The sequence below is a fragment of the Lampetra planeri genome, chromosome 8 (genome assembly GCF_965212315.1).
Source record: "Lampetra planeri chromosome 8, kcLamPlan1.2.h2, whole genome shotgun sequence".
Classification (NCBI taxonomy): Eukaryota; Metazoa; Chordata; class Hyperoartia; order Petromyzontiformes; family Petromyzontidae; genus Lampetra; species Lampetra planeri.
In genome coordinates this window covers 4854916-4876379 of record NC_136114.1, presented here as the reverse complement: position 1 = coordinate 4876379, position 21464 = coordinate 4854916, and positions in this window count along the sequence as shown.

Here is a 21464-nt window from a genome sequence, read left to right as displayed (position 1 = left end):
CAGACATAGCCAACTAATAAAAGTTGTCACGTGAACAAAAGTGCCAATTTTATTTCTGCTTCAGCGAACAAGTGTGTGGGAAAGCAATCTCACACCATTAAAATGTTATTCATTGGAATGTAAGCTACAATAATATTGGATTATTAATGATAGATGTACCGTGAACTCTATCGGTAGTTAGCCCTTACGCCGATAATCTATATTCCAAGGCAGCATAGTAGCAGCATTCCAGAAAACACGGAGTGAGAATGAATGAGGTAATAGTATTCTTCAGACTCCCAACATTTGGTTCGGATTCCCAACCTTGCAACTGTGATTCGATGGCTCTAACCACAGCAGCACCACGTGGCTGGATAGCATTTCCCAGTAGCAATGAGTTGGTTACACAAGTCGTCATTGTGATTTGTTTCGCCTTCACTGAGTCTTATCAGCAAATTGCGGCCCCCATAGCCGGATGCCACTGGGCAGCCCGACGCGGTAATGAGCCATCACCAAATGGACAATTTTATTGGACAATAATTCACCGACTGACCGTTGATTTTAAAAAGAAGAACAACGTTTTTAGTATTTAAACAAAGCAAAAAAAAAGCGAATTTTCCTTAACAGACAGTTCGCGGTGGCTGTGTTTTTGGCGACGCGACACGTTGGGTAAACACAACACCGTTGTGTATTTAAAGTCTTCCCTGCCAGCGAGTTTTATGACATCATTAGAGAGCCGACTTAAACCTTGACACGGCCCTTTTATTGTTGGCCTCATGCTGGGCGCTTCCCCATAAATGCGAACATCACACTTTCATCCCGGCGTTCACGAGGAATTTATTAATGTTGAAGCTTACACGCAAAAGGAAAACCGTATCCCCCGCTGAAGGGACCATAAATTATTATTAGTGCTTTGACGGCAATGTGTTTTCAATTGTCTGCACACCGGTTTTGCTGTTTACTTAGTCTTAACTAGTTTAAGCTTTCCATTACAAGGATTTATGCGCCGAAGACTCGAGGGGGGAGTTGCAGGGAACTTGCGTTACAGTCGGACAAATCCATTCCGAAGCCACCCCCCCCCCCCCCAGGGGCCATACGTTGGTGTCGCCTCGGATGTGCCTCTTCAGCAAGGCCAAGGGCTTAAAATGATTTTTACACTTACTTTAACATTTTATCTACAAAATTACACCTTGCCATATTTACACCATGTTACCCTATTTGTATTTTTGTATTTTAGGATTGTATATTACGGCTAGTTTACATTTTATATTGTATACTTTTTCAAAAATTTCCATACTTTAGCCCCTAAGTACTTTGCAATTTTAGTATAGTTAGACTGTATACCACTTATTTAAGTTTAAGATTCCTACATGTTGAATGTATGCACCTTCCTGCCATAGTAAATTCCTTGTCTGTGCAAAGTTTCATGGCGAATAAAACCCTTTCTGATTCTGATTCTGCTGACGAGGACGCGTTCCCGGTGCGCATGGCCGGCCCACGTGCTGCGATGCGAGCTCCCAATGGCCTCTGAAGGGTCAGGTTTGAAAGCGAGCCAAGTTGTCATTGCTGCCCGTGCTTCGGGGATTTGTTGTTGTTGTTGTCGTTGTATGGAGTAAGGTGAAGACGCTGCCCTGCAATTTCATTGCTCACACCACTTCTCCCACTCGCGGGAGCTCAAAAGTGCCCCCATATAGATCATGTTTTGGCCCACTCTTCCACTCTGGAAGAGGTTCTGAGTAATCAGAATTGACCCTGCCACAAGTGACCAGAGTGTCGACGAACGGTGCCGGGTGCCGTCTACGCTACTGGGTGGACAGAGGAGTCGAGATGGATTTAAGAAACGTGCCCCCATTGTTTCAACTGTATGGCCGGGAGACTGAACCGATGACCTCTGGATCTCAAGTCGGGTGTGCTGCGAGCAATGACACCACGGCAGCATCCCAGAGAGTATGTGCACGGGCTTTAATTCCACGACTAATTGTGTCACAATTGTGCCAGGTTGGGTGGTGGCGCGCCTCTGGTACAGCGATTCGAAGGCAAGGGTTGGTCAATCACACAGAGTTCACTCCGTTGTACAACTCTTAACACTGCTAGACTGTGTGGTGTTCAAAGAGATAACAGTACAGAAAGTAGGTTCGGGAAGCTATTTTTGCGCGTTTTTGCACAGGTTTCTCAGCGTACTCCAGTTTATTTTCGCATGCAAAAGACGAATCCAGATCGGGGTTGGCCAAACAACGTATTCACGAAGACGTTGGTGTTCAAAGAGATAACAGTACAGAAAGTAGGTTCGGGAGGCTATCTTTGCGCGTTTTGCACAGGTTTCTCAGCGTACTCCAGTTTATTTTCGCATGCAAAAGATGAATCGAGATCGGAATTGGCCAAACAACGTATTCACGAAGACGTTGGTGTTCAAAGAGATAACAGTTCAGAAAGTAGGTTCGGGAGGCTATCTTTGCGCGTTTTGCACAGGTTTCTCAGCGTACTCCAGTTTATTTTCGCATGCAAAAGATGAATCGAGATCGGAATTGGCCAAACAACGTATTCACGAAGACGTTGGTGTTCAAAGAGATAACAGTTCAGAAAGTAGGTTCGGGAGGCTATCTTTGCGCGTTTTGCACAGGTTTCTCAGCGTACTCCAGTTTATTTTCGCATGCAAAAGACGAATCCAGATCGGAATTGGCCAAACAACGTATTCACGAAGACGTTGCTTGTTTACCTAAGAAAATTACACCGAGTGAAAGTCATGTTTTTCAGGAGGGTCCTGCCAAACATTCGTAGCCGCGGGGCGATGTTGCTGCTGTGTGTAGTCCCAATAGAGTAATTTGCAGGCGATTTTTCAGCATTTGGATGTTTTGGCAATACCAGTTAAATCGGGGTTTTTTTTGGACAGAAATCAAACAACCCTGAAGGAAACCCCTGCTGAACAGGGAGAGAACATTTAAACTCAACACAGAGAGCACCCATGTCAGGAATCAAATCCGGTGCCTTTCTGTGATCCACAAGTGGTTACCACAGCGCTACCCTGCCAATCAACGCTTTCCTCGATTAAGACCAAAGTCAAGCAAAATAGTCTGCATGCTGCAAAAGAGCAATGGGCATTACTATTTTCCATTGGAGGTCCTAAGGCAGTTGTGTAAATTCCATATTCCCAAGGCGGAATCAGTTTTTTTTCACGGCAATGTATGCTATCAATACCAGAAGTACGATGGGGTGGTTTGACACTGGTTAGGATTTGAACTTGCAAACTCGTTGCGAGGAAAGTGCTCTGCCATGTGGGCATCAAGGGTACAACTGAGTCCTGTGTCTCAGCTGGCCAATGCCGACTTCTCTTCGCTCTTATGTCTTTGCTTTGGTCCCCACTCATTTTGAACAGATGATGATGTGTGTACGTTGCACTTCTTTCGCTCCATACGTAGCCAACCGTGCGGGGAAAGACAACAAACTAAACACAACAATACAGTAATTTTGCTGCGACGGTTCCACCTGAAGACGGAAGCTTGTGTTGCCTCCGAAACGTCGTGATTTAATTTATTTTTATTTGATTTTTTACCTACGTGACTTTACCGAAAGAACCAAAGAGTATGGGCCCTTGCAGTCACGAAAACTTCAAATCTAGAATAACAATACTTCCTTCGATAGTCAGATGATACCTTCAGATATGTAAATTACTCTCCCATTCCTCATACGTAAAGAGATTTCACTCTTTGGCCAGAGTACACATTTTATTTGCAAGATCACACTTTGTTCGTGGATTCACTCAGCCCACCATCAATTTGGGCTTCATAAATTGAGTACCACTTTCTGAGAAGTCACCAGTGGTTGTCTGATGGATATGCCCATTCCTGCCATTGGAATGTGGAATTTCCACAATTGACTCAACGTTGCGTAACAGGAGACGACGAGTGTCGCAAAATGAAAATCTGAGCAAGATAAATTTCGATTTAAAGCTTTCGTGACTGCAGGGATTCATGTTCTTGTTTCTTTCAGTAAAGTCACGAAGAAGGGAAATACAAAAATTAAACAAATAAAATAAAAAATACATTTTAAAATAAAACAATAATTTTGTTGTTGTATTTTTATTATTTTATTATTTCCCTTCTACGTGAATTTACCGAAAGAACCAAGAATATGAGCAAGATAATGTTTTGTTGTTTTAAAATCCAACTATGAGCTTAGAAGATCTGGCATCCGTTGTTTTGACCCAACGTTAAGTAGTAGCGGTGTTAGTTTTTTTTTTAGGCTGCGTATTGATCGATGTCGTCATTACACGGACACGCTTTGTAAAATGCCGTGAAACGAGCGTGATGGAAATAAAACGGGGCGGTAATGATGATGGAAGCAGCCATCTCTGTAAACAAACGTCTTCACTGGGCTTCTCCTCGCCCGCTGCTAGTTAGGGGGCCGCTAATGGAACAAACATTTGCTTTCCCCTTTGACTTTTTAAGACCCCGTACTGTGTAAACAATGAACGTCATTAGACGCCGCTGTTATTAGCATCCTCATCATCAGCAGCCATTGTCTCTCCACTGCTGGATGAAGGCCACCGCATGCCGTCACCGCCGCTCAGACGAGTGCTGCTTACCATCCATCCACTCCCGCACATGAACTTGGCCCACCGCTCCATCTCCACGTTGTTCCTCCTTTGGCTGCAATTCCATCACCAGTCTTGTCCATCAACCATGATTCTGCCTCGTGATGTGTCCTTCCCAAGGCAATTTACTTCTCCTAACTATCAGTATGATGTCTCTACACTATGGGAACCTCATTTGCCAGTAAAAATATGATAATTGGTTTTTTACCCTTCTATCTGGCAACAAAACTGACACCTTTTTACAAGGAGTCATGTTTGCATAGACCGCAATACCTGCAGTCATAATGCAAACAAAAAACACAACTCTGATAATGGATATGCACTGTCCTTGAAGTTGATTGGTCCACACCCGAGACAGTTTTCCTTAGAGCCTAGTCTCACATGGTGTTGGACCAGATGACGCCAAAGGCGCACAACTCAAAGACAATGCACCATCAGAGTATGAGAGCTCGGGGCAAGCATCTACACTATGGGAACCTCATTTGCCAGTAAAAATATGATAATTGGTTTTTTACCCTTCTATCTGGCAACAAAACTGACACCTTTTTACAAGGAGTCATGTTTGCATAGACCGCAATACCTGCAGTCATAATACAAACAAAAGAACATAACTCTCTTTTGTTTGTATTATGACTGCAGGTATTGCGGTCTATGCAAACATGACTCCTTGTAAAAAGGTGTCAGTTTTGTTGCCAGATAGAAGGGTAAAAAAACAATTATCATGATGTCTCTAATTTCGGTTTGTCCGTTATCAACATATTTCTGTTTTCGTCTCACAGTTTAATTCCAAAGAGGCATCCCTATGCACGCTTAATTTTTACCACTCTTGAGTATTTGCTCCCTTGGAGCAATACATTCATCTCACGTTCAGGGGCTACGTGGATTGTTGCTATAAGCAAGCACACCATTGAAATCCTGGGATTGAATCTGGGTTCAGCCTCCAATTACCCAGTGAGTTCATATCCTCCTCTGGGTCATGATTGCACGTATAATTAACAACGCAGGCATTGCGATGCTGCATTCGAAAGCCTGGTAGTTGTGTATATGTATAGAGGTGGCTGCATGGATCAGGGGACTTCCGATTCGCACGGTTGGTGACGTACGGTGCGAAAGAAGTTCGACATTCATACAGAGCGTTGTGCCAGCTTCGCTGAGATCCTGGGATTGAATTGAGTTAAGCGACCCTGTGATTAAACTGCGTCCATCAGTTTGTTCGTCCTTTTTACATTTTCATAGTTATTTGAAATGGTTCGTTTTGTGATGATGATGATGAAGTGTAACAAATTATGGTCTCAGCCTGGTCGAAAAGAATACACAAAAGCCACCCGTGTTAAATTGCATTCATCACAAAAATGACAGATAGAACAATAATTAACATTTGATTAAAAACAGTTCATACTGAGCCAAAGACTGTCCTCGAGTAAGTAAGCTCTACCACAATGTGTATCATACTCATTCTACCGACCGTTTCGGAATTTTCAGCAATCGCCAGATAATAGACATTCTGGGAAGTCACCAGTCGTTGTTTGATGTATATAGTGGCCCATACCACGGTAATGTGTAATTTCCACCAGTGGCTCACATGAGATGAGTGCGACCACATTGCTTGTTTGAACATGGAGCCGCCACATTGATGGACCTTTCAATGAGTTTCTACTTACACGGGAAAGACACCGCTTGAGTCTTTTGACTACTTCAGGAAAGAGGGGGGATTCCTCCCACGATGTTGTCGCTTTAGTTGCCCACGGGAGGAAGTCAGCGTGCCCCGTGTACAATATACAGGTGAGAACGCGGCAACGCTCTGCGCTACAGAAAAGCCCGGTTAAAATCCTACTTGCCCCAGAGATTTCCGCGCCCCCGTCAACTTGTAGGTGGGGGAGGCGCGCGCACGCTGCTGCTGCTGCTTCCACCTCTTCGCGTTTCCCGTTGGGCTGCGCTTGCTCGTTTGACGCCCACTGCAGGTGCCTTTACCCCCCCCCCGCTCTCTCTCTCGTACCCAAGCGCCCGTCCGCGCCACACTTATCTATTTACACCGGCTGAGCACAAAGCGCGGCAATTATCGTAAATCGGGGCGTAAGGGCCGACGTTTATGGATGCGGGATGTACTTTAAAAAAAAATTGTAAACGGTCTTTGTACGTAACGGCAACACAAGTTGAAATTAAAGCCGAAGGAAGCCAATTTTATGGGTTCTTCAGTTTAGAAGCCAATAAAGGCCGTGGTATTTTTTTTTTGTTGCTGCCCTGCTCTGCCCGCCGCTCCGCTTAAGATAACGCTCCCGACTGGGGCAGTAAACTCGTGGGTCAGCTCCTGCGCCACGGGAACCAGACTCCTGGTGGGAGTGCCGAAAATCTGCTGTAACATTTTAATAACTCTGCGGGCTCCTAAACCGCGGGGATTGCATTACTTGGGTGGAAGCGCTCACCCCCCCTTCTGCCCTGGTTGTGAGACACACACACAACAAAAACGGGGGCGGCGGTTGCTGTGGGGGGAGGGGGGGGGCGTCATGTCATTATCTCGATGGCCGTGGATGTGACAGCACATGTAAGCCACATGCCAGTAGCCGCACGGGAGGAATTGTCCTAACGGGTCCTGGAGGTACGGAAGCACGGCGAGCCACCTGCAAGCGACGCCTACGGAGGGGATATTCGTGCGGCTCGAGGTTTATCGTTTTTTTTTTTAAATTGTGTCTATTCTATTCATTTATTTCGTGCGGCTCGAGTTTTTAAAAATATTTTTTAATTGTCTATTCTATTTCTTTATTTCGTGCGGCTCGAGTTTTTTTTTTATTTCGTCTATTCTGTTTATTTATTTCGTGTGGCTCCAGGTTTTTTTTTTTTATAAAAAAAAAGTTGTGTTAATGTTATTTAGTTATTTATTTCGTGCGGCTCCAGGTTTTTTTTTTATATAAAATTTTTTTGTGTCATTTAAGTTTATTTATTTACTTATTTCGTGCGGCTCGAGGTTTGGTGGCTTTCAGGTCGTATCGTCGGCCCCGCTTTGCGGGTTCTTCCGGCGAGCCTGCGCAGTGGCTGCGGAGGCTCGCGCGGTCGCTTTCACAGCGCGCGGCGTGGTTGTCGGTTTCGAAAGGGAGGAAACAATAAACGAGCGCTGCAGAAACATACAATAAATACGTGAAGTGTGCGCGGTTTATTTTTTTTTGTACCGCTTTGCCGGATTTTGTTTGGCTGTTATTTTGGAAAGCTTAGATAAACAACACATGCGCGGCACATTAACTGGCGCTTGAGGCTGCCCTTGCCCGAGCTATTCTTGAGCCAGAGCAGGAACTTTCACAGTTCCATCGCGGGATCCTCCCAATAAAGCCCCCGCAGGCGAAGGTAAAGGTGCAGCCCTGCAATTGCGTTTTCTCGCACTGGTTTTGGTGGAAGGGCCTCCGCTGGAGGGAGTTCTGGAGAGCCCCTCTCGAGGGCATTGTGGGTCCACTCTTCGACGATGGCCAGACATCTTGGAAGAAAGAAGCGGGCATACCCGGTTGGCTACCTAAGGTGCAAAATAAGTTCAACGTACAAACATACATACCCACATTTTACCCCACCACACGCGACCTGGATGTCTACTGACCGTCGTGGAATTACTGTCTTTATGCGGCCGAGTGGACAGAGGCGGGAGGGATTTAAGAATCCCGTGCCATTGTTTCATCTGCTGCACCAGGAACCGATGACCTGTGCATCGCAAGCCGAGTGCTGATGACCATTACTCCAATGGCAGCATCCCAAAGTAGGACTCTCATGCAGATAGTCTTGGCTCTCAGTTCCAGATTGTTCTCACAAAAAAGGGACTATCTCTATCATTGAACAAAGAGGAGTTTACGTTTTTAAAAAGAGTATTGAATTTGGTGGAAGCGTGGTGGTTAGCGCGGTTTGTGATGAATACAGCAACGTGAGTTTGATTCCTTACCAGCTCAACGGTGAGCGATATCTGAGCCAATCCCGGGCCTCCTGCTGCATCATCCCAAACTGACCGGCGTGGGTATAGTCATACAACCCCCTCGCTGACAAAGGATAGGGAGGCCTTCAACCCCATGTGCCACGGTTGCGAGATGTTATCCCCGTCGCTTGGTATGCAGGAGGTCGTGGGTTCGATCCCATATTTGGAGTGTGCATGTCTCTCTCCCCGTCGTTGCGTAGATTTTTCTCCGACACTTCCGATTTCCCCCTCCGCATTTAGAAACATGCGTTTAGAGTATTTGGTTGAAATGCATTTCCACGTGAATAGCCACTAAGTTGCGCTATGATTTGTGGCCAGCTCTATTCTGAAAAAGAGCCATATAGCTCAGCGGGCTTAACCTGCTAAAACATTTTTTTTAGTTTTAGGTTCCTTTGCTGATTAACAAAGGACTGTAAATTATTATTATGGCATTCTTAAAAATGACGGCCATTCATGAATCAGCTATATGAAAGAGAATGCTTCTTTTATGTGCTTGTACGTTGAGGGACTGCGTGATAGTTTACTCTCTCCTGCAATCGGGGGGCGAGGCATCAGCAAACAAAGCGATTGCGTAGGGCTCCGTGCAGCTCACGAAGGTTCAGATTCATGAAAAAAAATCAGTTTGCATCAAATATTAGCTCAGATTCAACTCATAATAAACACGACGAGCTAATTACTCTCCAAGTCACACGCACATCGCGTCTGCATCCTCTCTCTCATCTCATCAATTCCAACTTGAGCAGTGACGCGGCCCAGCGGTGCCGTGTTCAACGTTTGTTGCCGAGGTTCACGGTTCGAATCCATCAGCCGCCCTGGTTATCACTGCGGCTGTGTATTGACCGTAATCATACACGCCGTCTGCTTCACGGTGGACATTAAAGATCCCATGACATTAATTCACAAATGTAGGCCTTCGTGTGCCACGGTATAAATTTTCCAATTTCGAGAATCACCTGCAATTTACTCAACTGGGATTATACGCAGCAATCACCGCCCTCTGCTGAAAAAGAACTTGGCAGGAGCCTCCTAAAAATGAGTCATGAGGCTCTCCTAGATAAAGAATCATAATGATAATAACGTTTGTCTCTAGTCTATAACTCTCATTTCACTACACCTCATCTGTATTTTTTCTTCTCTAATCTGACTGCATCTATATTTCCTCTCTAAACCTTGTGTCACCTCACTAAAAGTGTATAAACTGAAAAGGAGGGCCTCCAAAATATCTTCTGCTCAGGGGCCCCATTTGGCTAAAACCACCACTGCCTACAATCCCAGTGGTCTGAGTTGAGTGCCCTGGTCCCGCACACTCATGGCTTGCTGGACTTGCTCTGGCCCTCACCTGGGTTGACACGGACAAACCTCGTCTTGGTTAAGAGCACCAAAGGGTCAAAGGTGGCCAGGCGTGGTGCTGCCCTCACATTGCTGTCCTTGTGAGATATTACTTGGCCTCAATAGGTGCTCACTAACGAACGTTGTTCCAATAATCTTCCACGCCAAAAGAGGAAATCGCTCTTTAATCGATTTGATATGTGTGTGTGTGTGTGAAACTATAATTTTACTGTGTAGGAGCCAATATCAAAATCAGAATCTTTATTTAGACTGAAGAAATCCGATGAGCTATGAAGCTCTTTTTACAGATGTTATGAACTGATGTTTCACCTGCAGCGATGGTTTGTGTACGAACACACTCGAAACGGTTTATTAGAGAAGCCACGTATTACACGTGGTTTATGGGTGTGGGAGGACCTTTATTGCGTTAGCAATCAGCTGTAAACAATTAGGCTACTGAGCAGCAATTATTGTGATTTTCTTTATGGGACTGGTAGCTTGAAGAGAAGCGAGGCTTCTTGAGTTTTACGACGTTGGATAAGTCCATATACACTTTATGTATTGAGCACGTCACTTAAATTTAGTCCAGTTCAGGATCAAGAGCTCTGGCTGAGCCTCGCGCACTTAAAATAATAATAATAATAGGCTTTCCTGCCATAAGAATAACAAGGTGGCGGTGGCGTGATTAAGAAGTCCGTGGCCAAACTTCGAAAGCACCGAGTGGCTGAGACGGAAATGTGTTACATCTCCACGTGGTTCCCTTTGAAGTGGAATGCAATTGGGCCCAACATCTTCATCATCAACATCTTAATCATCATCATTATCATCATTGGCAATATGCCAAGGATTTTAACCCCCCACCCGTAAAACCTCTTTGCTCTGTTGCTCATTTCCTTGTCCACAGCACACGCCACCATTGTGCCTGTGTGGTGTAATGTTGTCCTTTACCTAAGGGCAATTCTAGAACTCTTTGTAAACATGTGAAAGGCACTGGGAGCCACTTTGGGTGGATCTGAGTTTTCTCCAGATTCATTCGGCTTTTCTCAATTGATTCCGTTACATTTTAGGGCCCGCTTGTATGCCGCGAAAGACAATTCTTATCCTACTGCTGAAGCTGTCAATATATATTATTTTAATCGAGGTTGTTAATGCGGATTAAAAATCGGTTTTTATTACAAAGCAAACCAAAACAACGGGAAATAATGACGGTGAATTGAAAGTTGACCTATGATCAAAAGCTTGCAATCCTTTAATGTGTAATAGAAATGAATGTGTGTGTGTTTTAAGTCGACAGCATTCGTGCTCTACACCGACAACCGTCGTGGTGGAAACGTGGAACTTCAGACAGCGGCTTGGGCCTGCCTACAGTGATGACTACCACCCAACGTGATATGAGAGGGGGGAAAAAAACCCTGCAATTAACCTGAACGACTTAACCTGTTGTAGATGGGGGACACCCACGAAGGACGCTCTGTAGAAGAATTCTGTCGCTTTGACAAAGGGGAGGGGAAATATTCCTAGTAATAGGGTGGGCTCAGTGTGGCTGTGAGATTCGGGTGTTTCCAATGAGATTCGAGGATTCCTTCAATTTGACTCAGTTCAGCTCCGAGCCGTGGGAGTTTGTGATTGAGTTCGTGGAGCTGGATCACGCGTTCCTAACCTCCAGGTTCCCCTTCAACTGTTTTTGTGATTTACTTTGTATGGAGAAGGCTTCAGCTCCGTTTTCGTAAATGGAATTGGTTCAATCAGGATAATTTTATAGACGCTACGGCTATGCATTATAATGTATATTTTTTCACAATCTAATGAATGATAAATAATGAGAATTAGACTGTAATCATGATCATTCAGCGAGACTAAGGTGTAACTTCGCCTTGAGTAATAAATGGAAAAGTATCTGCACCCTCAAGTGAGCATAGCTAATGCTCATCTCCATTGGCAGCCCTGAGCCGAACTAGTGGTGGAAACTCCACATTCCTGTGGAGGGGTGTGCGTCGCTCCATATGGCAACTACTGTTGCATTCCCACAAAGTAGTCAATATTTAAATAGACTGTGAACAAACTATGAGTTGAACCAATGTAACTCTCGGCTGGATGAGTACATCATCTTTTCAGATGCTTATTTGAACGGTGTTTATATTATTTTTACATTCATATTTTTAGTAGCGATACTTTATTGAGTTGGCATAAACGATTGTGGCCATTGTGACTTCCTGGTCTTGATTCATCTTTGGGATGTTTTGGATTCGGCAGCAGCACCCAATAGTCGGAGCCAAACTAAGGCTACTCTTTTGAGAATTCCTAAGGAGGGGGAGAAATCTCCCAGGCATGTCTGTGCGGTTTCCTTGTGTGTGCGTGTGCGTCTGTTTTTTTTTCTCTCCTCTATATAGATTAGTCAAAGGGGCTCCTGGTTTTCGCAGGCCCAGGTGGTTCCCTTCGAAGTACAGAGGCAGCCGAAGGAAATTTGAGTCCTGGTACCAAATCATTAGCGAGGTCCCTCTAGCCCACGAGGAGCGAGATGAACAATTGCACCCATTTGACCTCTTGCTCTGCTCTCACCTTTTCACACAAAACGTTCTACTTAGATCGAAGAGAATGGCCTACATCGCATGGCTGCACCTCAAAAGTGGCACTCGGTCAAAAAAAGGCCCTAAATTGTGAAATAATTCGGCAAAATAGGATTTAGATCGTTTTAAAATACAGCCACATGCACATCAGTCATCTTCGTGGGGAAAAAAAGCCCTTTGATAAACAAAACGCTGCTGTCTTTGATGAAAATAAATGCGACGATGAATCTTTTTTGCGATATTATATTAAGCAGGCGCGTTGTTAAAATGCAACGATAGCTTTTATGTGCCCCGCGTAGGTGTTTGAGGGAGTTTAGAGGTAGGGAAGAGTTGATGAATTGTGATCGTTGTGGTGGAGGATTGTGTAGGAATATAATTATTAAGCCAATAAATGTGGTTCCAGTGTTATTTTTGTCATATTATAAAAAAAAAAACTATTTTGCCCCAGTGAAATATTACAATTTACTTTTTGGTAACATCAGGTTAGGCTTACAGCGATGATTGTAACAAAATGTTCCGATGATTACATGTAATTTATGAAGCAATTCTTTTCCAAAATTCTACATGATCAAAACAATGCGTGCTAGAGACCAATTTGCAAGAAAATAACTGCACTCTTATTAAGCCATGCCGTTGAGATGAATGGTGGATTTTGACATATGTACACATTTACATTATTTTCTAGTTTTTTTTTACAATTTACTACACGTATTGAAAGTTGCACTTACAGTACATTTTTTATACTATTTTATATGCAAGTTTGATATGTGCTATTATAATTTCAAATACCGTTAAGCGCACCGTGGCATTGTGCTTGCAAATTATCTTAAAGGATCTTTAACGTCTACAATAGACAATAGTCTTTAGTATTTATATATACAATGATGGAAAATGATGGACAATGTAGCTGTCAACTTAAGAAATGAAAGTGTTTTTGCAAGGAAAACCGGAAGTGAAATGTAATGAGGAAAAAAAAAAAATTACCAAACATTCACTGAATGTAATACAATACAATTCAATAACGTGGAAGGCAAATAAATATTACAATTTAAACAGCGAAGATGTTTTTTACACCGGTAAATATCAACCATCTTCTTGGTTCTTTCGGTGAAGTCACGTAGAAGAGAAGTAATAAAATAATCAAAATAAAACAGAATAAAATAATTTTTATTATTTTATTACTTCCCTTCTACGTGACTTTACCGAAAGAACCCTGCAGTCATGAAAGCTTTAAATCGGTAAATATCAAGTCAAGGTGTCCCAGGAGAATGATTGATTGAGTCAACTTCCGGCTGACACTTTGACTCACAAATCTCCAGATTGTGAGTTGAGCGCTATGCAAGAGTGCTGCCCTAACCAGATTACAATTTGGAAGGCAACGGTGCAGCACTGCAACTTCTTGTTGACGCCACTGCACCGTGAAAAACTCTGCACTTAAGGGAGCTCTCGAGAGCGCCTCGATCGGGTATTTTTGCACAAACTTTTCCACACTGGCCTGATGTCTTTGAAGAGTTGGGAGTACCCACACTTGACCTCACCACACACGAACTACCCATCGACTAACTTCTGCGGCGCACCTGTTTACATCGCTGGGTGGACAGATGGACGGCGAGGGGGGGGGGTTGAACAAAACTTGCCCCGTTCTTTACACCATTGGAACCTCATTTGCCAGTAAAAATATGATAATTGTTTTTTTACCCTTCTATCTGGCAACAAAACTGACACCTTTATACAAGGAGTCATGTTTGCATAGACCACAATACCTGCAGTCATAATGCAAACAAAAAACATAACATACTGGCAAATGAGGTTCCAATGGTGTAAATGCTTACCCCGAGCTCTCATACTCTGATGGTGCGTTGTCTTTGAGTTGTGCGCCTTTTGGCGTCATCTGGTCCAACCCATGTGAGACTAGGCTCTAAGGAAAGCTGTCTCGGGTGTGGACCAATCAACTTCAAGGACAGTGCACACATTATCAGAGTTATGCTTTTTGTTTGCATTATGACTGCAGGTATTGTGGTTTATGCAAACATGACTCCTTGTAAAAGGTGTCAGTTTTGTTGCCAGATAGAAGGGTAATAAAAAAAACAATTATCATTGCCCCGTTCTTTCAACCCCCGCACCGGGAGATTGAAGCAGCGACCTCCGGATAGCAAGTCCAGTGCGCCGACTATCACACCGCAGTTGGCAGCAACGCCACAACAAGTTCGCACGACGTCACATTTTGTTAAGAATGCAGCACTAACAGAGATGAAAGAGCTAATTCGATTGATTTCATCAGAGGCACGAACGCACGCAGAGAGGTGCAAGCCAACTGGCTTCCGAGATCTCCTCCATCTCATTCCATGAATTCCACTGGAGCGGGCACGCTCCCAGGTGGCTTGTCATCTGAAACGAAGCTCACCGCGGCCACGCCGTCAACATTACCCGTGGTTCTAGATTTGAAGCTTTCGTGACTGCAAGGATTCATATTCTTAGGTTTTTTTCGGTAAAGTCACGTAGGTGAAAAATTAAAATTTATGAAAGTCAAATAAATATAAAATAAAAATCACGACGTTTCGGAGGCAACACAAGCTTCCGTCTTCAGGTGGTGTGTTGCATCCGAAACGTCGTGATTTTTATTTTATATTTATTTTACTTTTATTAATTTTAATTTTTCGCCTACGTGGCTTTACCGAAAAAAACCTAAGAACATTACCCGTGGTTGCCAATGAGCTGTGGGACCCTATCCGGCGACAAATGCGGGAGAAGAGGTAGGGGGTGGAGGCGGGACGGGGTGGCGGGGGGGTGCAACAACTGCCGAACCCCACGGCGGCGTGGGCCCTTTGACGACAACTGGCGCGAGGTTGGGGGCGTCCAGGCTAATTGCTGAATGGCTCCTACGAAGATGGAATGCCTTGGACGATGATGGGTAGCACGTGCGTCGCGGCTTCGCGGAGTCTGCCGTTGGGGATGCGGTAATCACGTCGGCTTGGCGCTCAGCTCCATCACCCGGCTCCTTGTACAAAGAGGGCTCCACTTTGTTCAACCTCCAGCTCCGCTCCCATTAAGCGGTGGCCACCCGCAGTGGCAGTGCCCTTGGATGTGACGCTTATGGCCCGGCTCAAATTAGACGAATGTTTTATATGTTGCGCGTGCGTGAGTGCGTCGGGTCGACTCAGCCTCAGATGAGGACCCGATGCGTCGCGGAGACGAAGGCGACCGGGCGTGGTGACCAGCCGCCTACCCCCTCGTGCGCAGCGCCGGTCGTAAGCGCTGCCAACGGCACTTGCCCCAACAAATCCTTTGTGCGTGGGTGCACACAGACGTAAACATAAATTTCCACATGACAAACCACTTCTTTGAGCCCACTGAACTATTATCAGCTAATAACTATTAGAAGCTAATAGCTCAGTGGGCTTTACCTGCTAAGATAAAAACAATATATAGTATATACAATATTTAGATTTATCGCTATATATTTGTCAGTGATTTGTTAACCTTTCCTATACTTTGCACTTATATCGGGTTTGTGTACTATTCGTTGTTCTCACGCGAGCCTAATGGACAAAGGATCTATTACAGCTCATCGGGATCCCTCCCGTGTAAGTCAATATTCCGATTCTGTAAACGTCAGCACTGGGGGGCAGACAAAGGCGACCGCGTGTGGCGCTGCAACACCTACCCCCTCGCGTGCGCTAGGGTGCTCGCTCGACAGCACTTGCCCTCACAGTCTGGCAAAGGCTACACGGCGGAACGTCGTCTCCGTCCTTTGCCACGCGCGGGGCAGCAGTGGCATGGCGATGGCACACCAAGCCGGGGCACGTGTTGTTTGCGAGAACCGAGTAAATACCGGCAAAGAGCTTGGGGGGGGGGGGGGGTGGGGGTATCCCTTCGCTTGGTCACATTTACCTCCCCGACTGCTCGCGTTAACAACAATTAATCAGGCGCCCATTTGAGGTTGAGAAGACCTAGGAGAGAGGCCCAAAAAGGGTGGGCTATGCACGGTGAGAAAGAAGTTCAACATACATATATGTGACTGAAGTTGGCCGTGCGTGAGAATCGAACTCATATGATCAGTTTTAAAGCACAGTGCACAAGCCACAGCACCACTGCACCCCACTCCCTACAAATCAGATCCCTCTTAAAAAATGTGAAGGGGCAAGTGATGTCAGCGAAAACCTATTAATTCTGGCATGGCACACGAGGGGGTGGGTGGCCAACACCACGCCCGGCCGCCTTTGTCTCCCCAGTGGCGATGTTTACACACCGCACCAGGTACTCATTTTGAGGCTGAGTCGACCTAGGAGAGGCCCGGGACAGGTTTTAGATAATCGTCTCTGGTGTTGGCCGTGAGTGTGAATCTTAATCGGGTCACTGGGCTCGTATCGCAGCGAGATAACCGCTGGGCCACCGCCTACACAAGGCAAAGACAAAGAACCCCCTCCCCCGTATAGCCTTAACAGACTGTTGGGGCAAGTGCTGTTAGCGAGCACCTATGAAGGCCGACACGGCACAGGAAGGGGTGAGTGACCAGCACCACGCCCGGCCGCCTTTGTCTCCCTAGTGGCGATGTTTACACACTGCACCAGGTACTCATTTTGAGGCTGAGTCGAGCTAGGGGAGGCCCGGGACCGGTTCAGATAATCGTCACCGTTGTTGACCGTGAGCGGAAATCGAACCCGGGACGTCGGGTTTATAGCGCAGCGCGCTCACCGCTACACTACCGCTCCCCACCACGCACACACACACACACAGAGACACAGACACACACACACTTTCACCCACCCACAGAAAACCCCCCTCCCCCCCCCCCACAGAAATGAATAGAGCAGTGGTTTAAGGGGCGGCGGTGGCCCAGACTGTGACCTCCTGACCTTCGGGGCCATTTGGTCTCTGCCTTGGCACCATCACCAGCGGCGCGGGGCGCAGCGCAGACAAGTGCACGCCGTGCCGTCTGCCCCGTGATCACGCGGAGACCTCCTGGGGGACGGGGCAGAGGCACGGCCACGCTTTTAGGCAACGGTGGTGGGATTGGGGAAAAAGTTCGGGAAAAGGCTGACATTTTAAATACGTCCGTGCAACAACAAGGAAAACTAAGGCACGTTCGTCGATAACGTTGCCTTAAAAGGAAAACGGTATGCGCTGTGAAGAAAGTGTTCGAATGTAGGGCCATTTCCTGAAACGTCGCCTTTTATAGATTTTGTTTTCCTGTTTAGGAAACTAATCTCGAATGTTTTTGTTTTGTTATTTGTGCACCTTTTGCCAAGGCAGTATCACTCAGAAATTAGTTTTACATATTTATATACGCTCTGTTCTACTCACATTCTCAGCTCCTCTGATTTGGCTGTTGTTGATCATTTTAGGCGTTTGTGTGTCTATCTGTGTGTCTGTGTGTCTGTGTATCCACACTGCATAGGGAGCGGTAGTGTTGTGGTTAGCGCATTGCACAAAAAACCTGGTGACCCCACTTTTATTCCAGCTCATGGCCAACATTGGTGACGAATATCTGAACCGGACCTCGGCCTCTCCCTGGTTCACTCAGCCTTAAATGGGTGCCTGGTGCAGTGTTTAAACATCAGCATGGGTGCTCGCTAACAGGACGTGCTCCAACCGTCTGCTTAGGCTAGACGGGGGATCTGCAGCAGAAATAGTTATTGTTTACGAGTTGGAAACATTGAATTTCTACACAACGACTTGGCTGACACGCTAATGCACTTGGGTAATCGTAATGTAAATGCAATGTGTTATTTCTTTTTTGTTTTGTTTTTAACTGTTAACATTACCACAGACGTAAAATAAGCACTTCGAATGCGATTTCTGGCGGCAAATGCACGCCACTGTTTATTATATTTTGCCACTTTGAAAACGATTTTTTTTGGCATGGTCTGTGGAAAAGAAAGCCTGACTTGTCGTGTGTCCTTTGCTCCAATCAGCAAGTCCTGGAAATCGTACGCCACCTACATTTGTCATGAACACCCCATCACGTTACAAAGCATTCCTGTGCTGTTCTTAGGTAATCACAATCCACGGGTCGTTTCGCCTTCAAATCACGTAGGTCATTAATTACCAAAGTGTTATGTCACAAGGAAAGAGGAAGAGTGTTTTAAAAATCTGGTAATAATAATAATGACTGTAATGATTTGTGTTTGAATAAGCGTCCTATACCGAGGAAGTCTCAGAATGATTTGTATTGCATGTCATCTCAACACATTTGTAACGACACCTCCCAATGGCAGCTGACCCTGTGGGCGCTGGGTGACTCAGCACCTTGCCTAGAAATGGGGAGGTGGGTGGGTGGGTGGGGTGGCGATGATTGCTACGAGAAATCCCAATTGAGCTACTTTTGCGGATATTTTGGGAACTTGACAAATTTGAAGTCAAAGTGGTTTCCTTACACAGATTAGCAAGATGAGTCGCTCATGCCCTATTCGCAACCCTCCGTCAGTGGTGTAAATTCCACATTGATATGGTCGGGGGCGGGGGGCGGAGAGGGGGGCACGTGAATCTCTCCATAACTCAACCACTCCATTGGAACCTCATTTGCCAGTAGAAAAATATGATAATAGTTTTTTTACCCTTTTATCTGGCAACAAAACTGACACCTTTTTTTACGAGAAGTCATGTTTGCATAGACCACAATACCTGCAGTCATAATGCAAACAAAAAACATAACTCTGATAATGTATGCACTGTCCTTGAAGTTGATTGGTCCACACCCGAGACAACTTTCCTTAAAGCCTAGTCTCACATGGTGTTGGACCAGATGACGTATTGTGGTCTATGCAAACATGACTCCTCGTAAAAAAGATGTCAGTTTTGTTGCCAGATTAAAGGGTTAAAAACCAATTATCAACTCAACCACTGTTGACTTGCTTAGCCCCTTTTGATTGAGCCTTAGACCGTGTCCACTGCAACTCACCCACGTGGCACAGCGGTCAGAGCAGACCCACACGGACGTCTTCTCGCACGTGCTCTGCTTTAACATTGAGCGCCGCAGTGCTCTGTGAGAGTTCTGAACGGGCACCCCATCTCGACGTAATGCTTAGAACGCCCCTTCGGCATTAACGTGAGGGTTGATGAAACGAGCAACGCAGTGGCAGCCAGAAGTGGTTGTCAGATGACATTCTGCAATTCTCAACCCATCAATTGAAATACCACAGTTCGTTGCCGAGTAGTTTCCATGTCGTGCAATGATTAATACCAGACAACTGTGTTATTTCCTCTTGTATGTTAGACATGGTTTTCACTGTTACGAGATGTGTTTGCACGTAGCGTAGTCTGGGGAGAGATCGGCCGTGCAAATGTGGAATTTCCACGGCTGACTGAGTCAACAATAGATACGAGCACTGCCCGATGCACTTGAATAACGAGGACTTTTGATTATTTTGAAATGTTTCATTTTAAAATCCACAATGCTTTGTACCAACCTATGACAAAAAGACCAGCATGCACCCAATCTCGCCACGACTCTGGAGATAACTGGGGTCGAGTCCTGCCAGTGGGAAACTGCCATACATACCAGGTGTTATCGGCTGTGGGGTTGTGGGTAAAGTTTGGCTGTGCAGAAACACATATTGTTGCACTATACTTCTATGTACCCACCGTCGATGCTCAGTACTTTCACCAATCCGCACAGGCGAGCGTGGGGTGAAGTTTCACTCCCTGTCAACGACCTCGCCTGTAAAATACAGGAGGGCGTGTGTTCGATCAGGACCCTGACGCCTGCTGGATGTTTGGAGTCTGCGTGTTTTCCCTCTGGTCGCGTGCATTTTTCCTCCAGGTCGTCCGGTTTTTCTCGCCACATTTAGAAACATGCGGTAAGAGCATTTGGCTGCTGTACATTTCCACACGATGAGCCACTTTGTTGAGCTATGCTTGGCGGTGAGGTCGCTACTGAAAAATAACTGTCTAGCTCAGTGGTCCTAACCTGGTCAAATAAACATACACAAGTAACAATAGTGAGCATGGTCAGATAACCCCCCAAGAAACACGCGGCGCGGGGGAGGTTCTCATCCAGCAGTGGATTGACGAAACGGCCGCACGCATCCGCGAATCGCGTTGCATCCTCGTCGGCTGCCGGCGATTCCAAATCTGCCGCGCGCTTCTGAAATCCAGCCAGGGTTATATAACAACAACATCATCTCTCTCCTTTTTTATTTTCTTTTCCGCCGTGTGATTTACAATCCCCGACGGGTGCACGCATTCGTGGGCCTCTCGGCGCAGCGGGCATTGTAAGGCGCTCTTCACGATACTCAGACCCCCCCCCACTCCCTCCCACCACCACCACCCGCTCCCCTCCACTTGCACACGCAAGCGAGGCCGCGCTCACCGCGGATGCTGGAAGCTCCTTCTTTGGGGGATTCCTATGCGGCGTTAATCATCGAGAATGCGCCGCGCAGTGGGATGATGTGCCGAGTCGGAGGGCGGTGGTGGGGGGAATAAGAAGGAGGAGGGGGAGGAAACACAGCGGCTCTGCCAATGTTTCGGACAAACGATCTGCTTTGGCTCGCCGATGCGTGGCGCGCGCGTTGGTCCAGCGTTGTCGCTCCGTGTCTCAAGGAATTGAATTCCACCTTCTGGGTGGGTTGCATCTTCCGGCTTGGTGGATGTGAGAGAGCGGAAACCGTTTGCTGCTAGAGTAAAAGTGTCTCTATCGCTCCGATGTGTTATCTGCGCAGGTTGAACCGCGCGTTGTTCGGCGCGATGTCCGACGTTTTGCTCCCAGCGCTGAATTCAGTTCTTGAAGCGCATCCTAGCATGTGGAGTGTCTGTGAGTGTGTATGTGCACGTGTGCGTGTGTACGGTAGTGTATATGTTAGCGCACTGCGCTATGAACCCGGCGACCCGGGTTCGATTCCCGCTCACGGCCAACACCAGTGACGACTATCTGAGCCGGTCCTGGGCCTCCTCTAGGTCGACTAAGCCTGAAATGAGTACTCGGTGCGGTGTGCACACATCTACACTGGAGAGACAAAGGCGGCTAGATGTGGTTGTGGCCAGCCACTCCCTCGTGTGCTGTGCCAGCCTAAATGGGTGCTTGGTAACAGTACTTGCCCCCAAAATTCGGTTT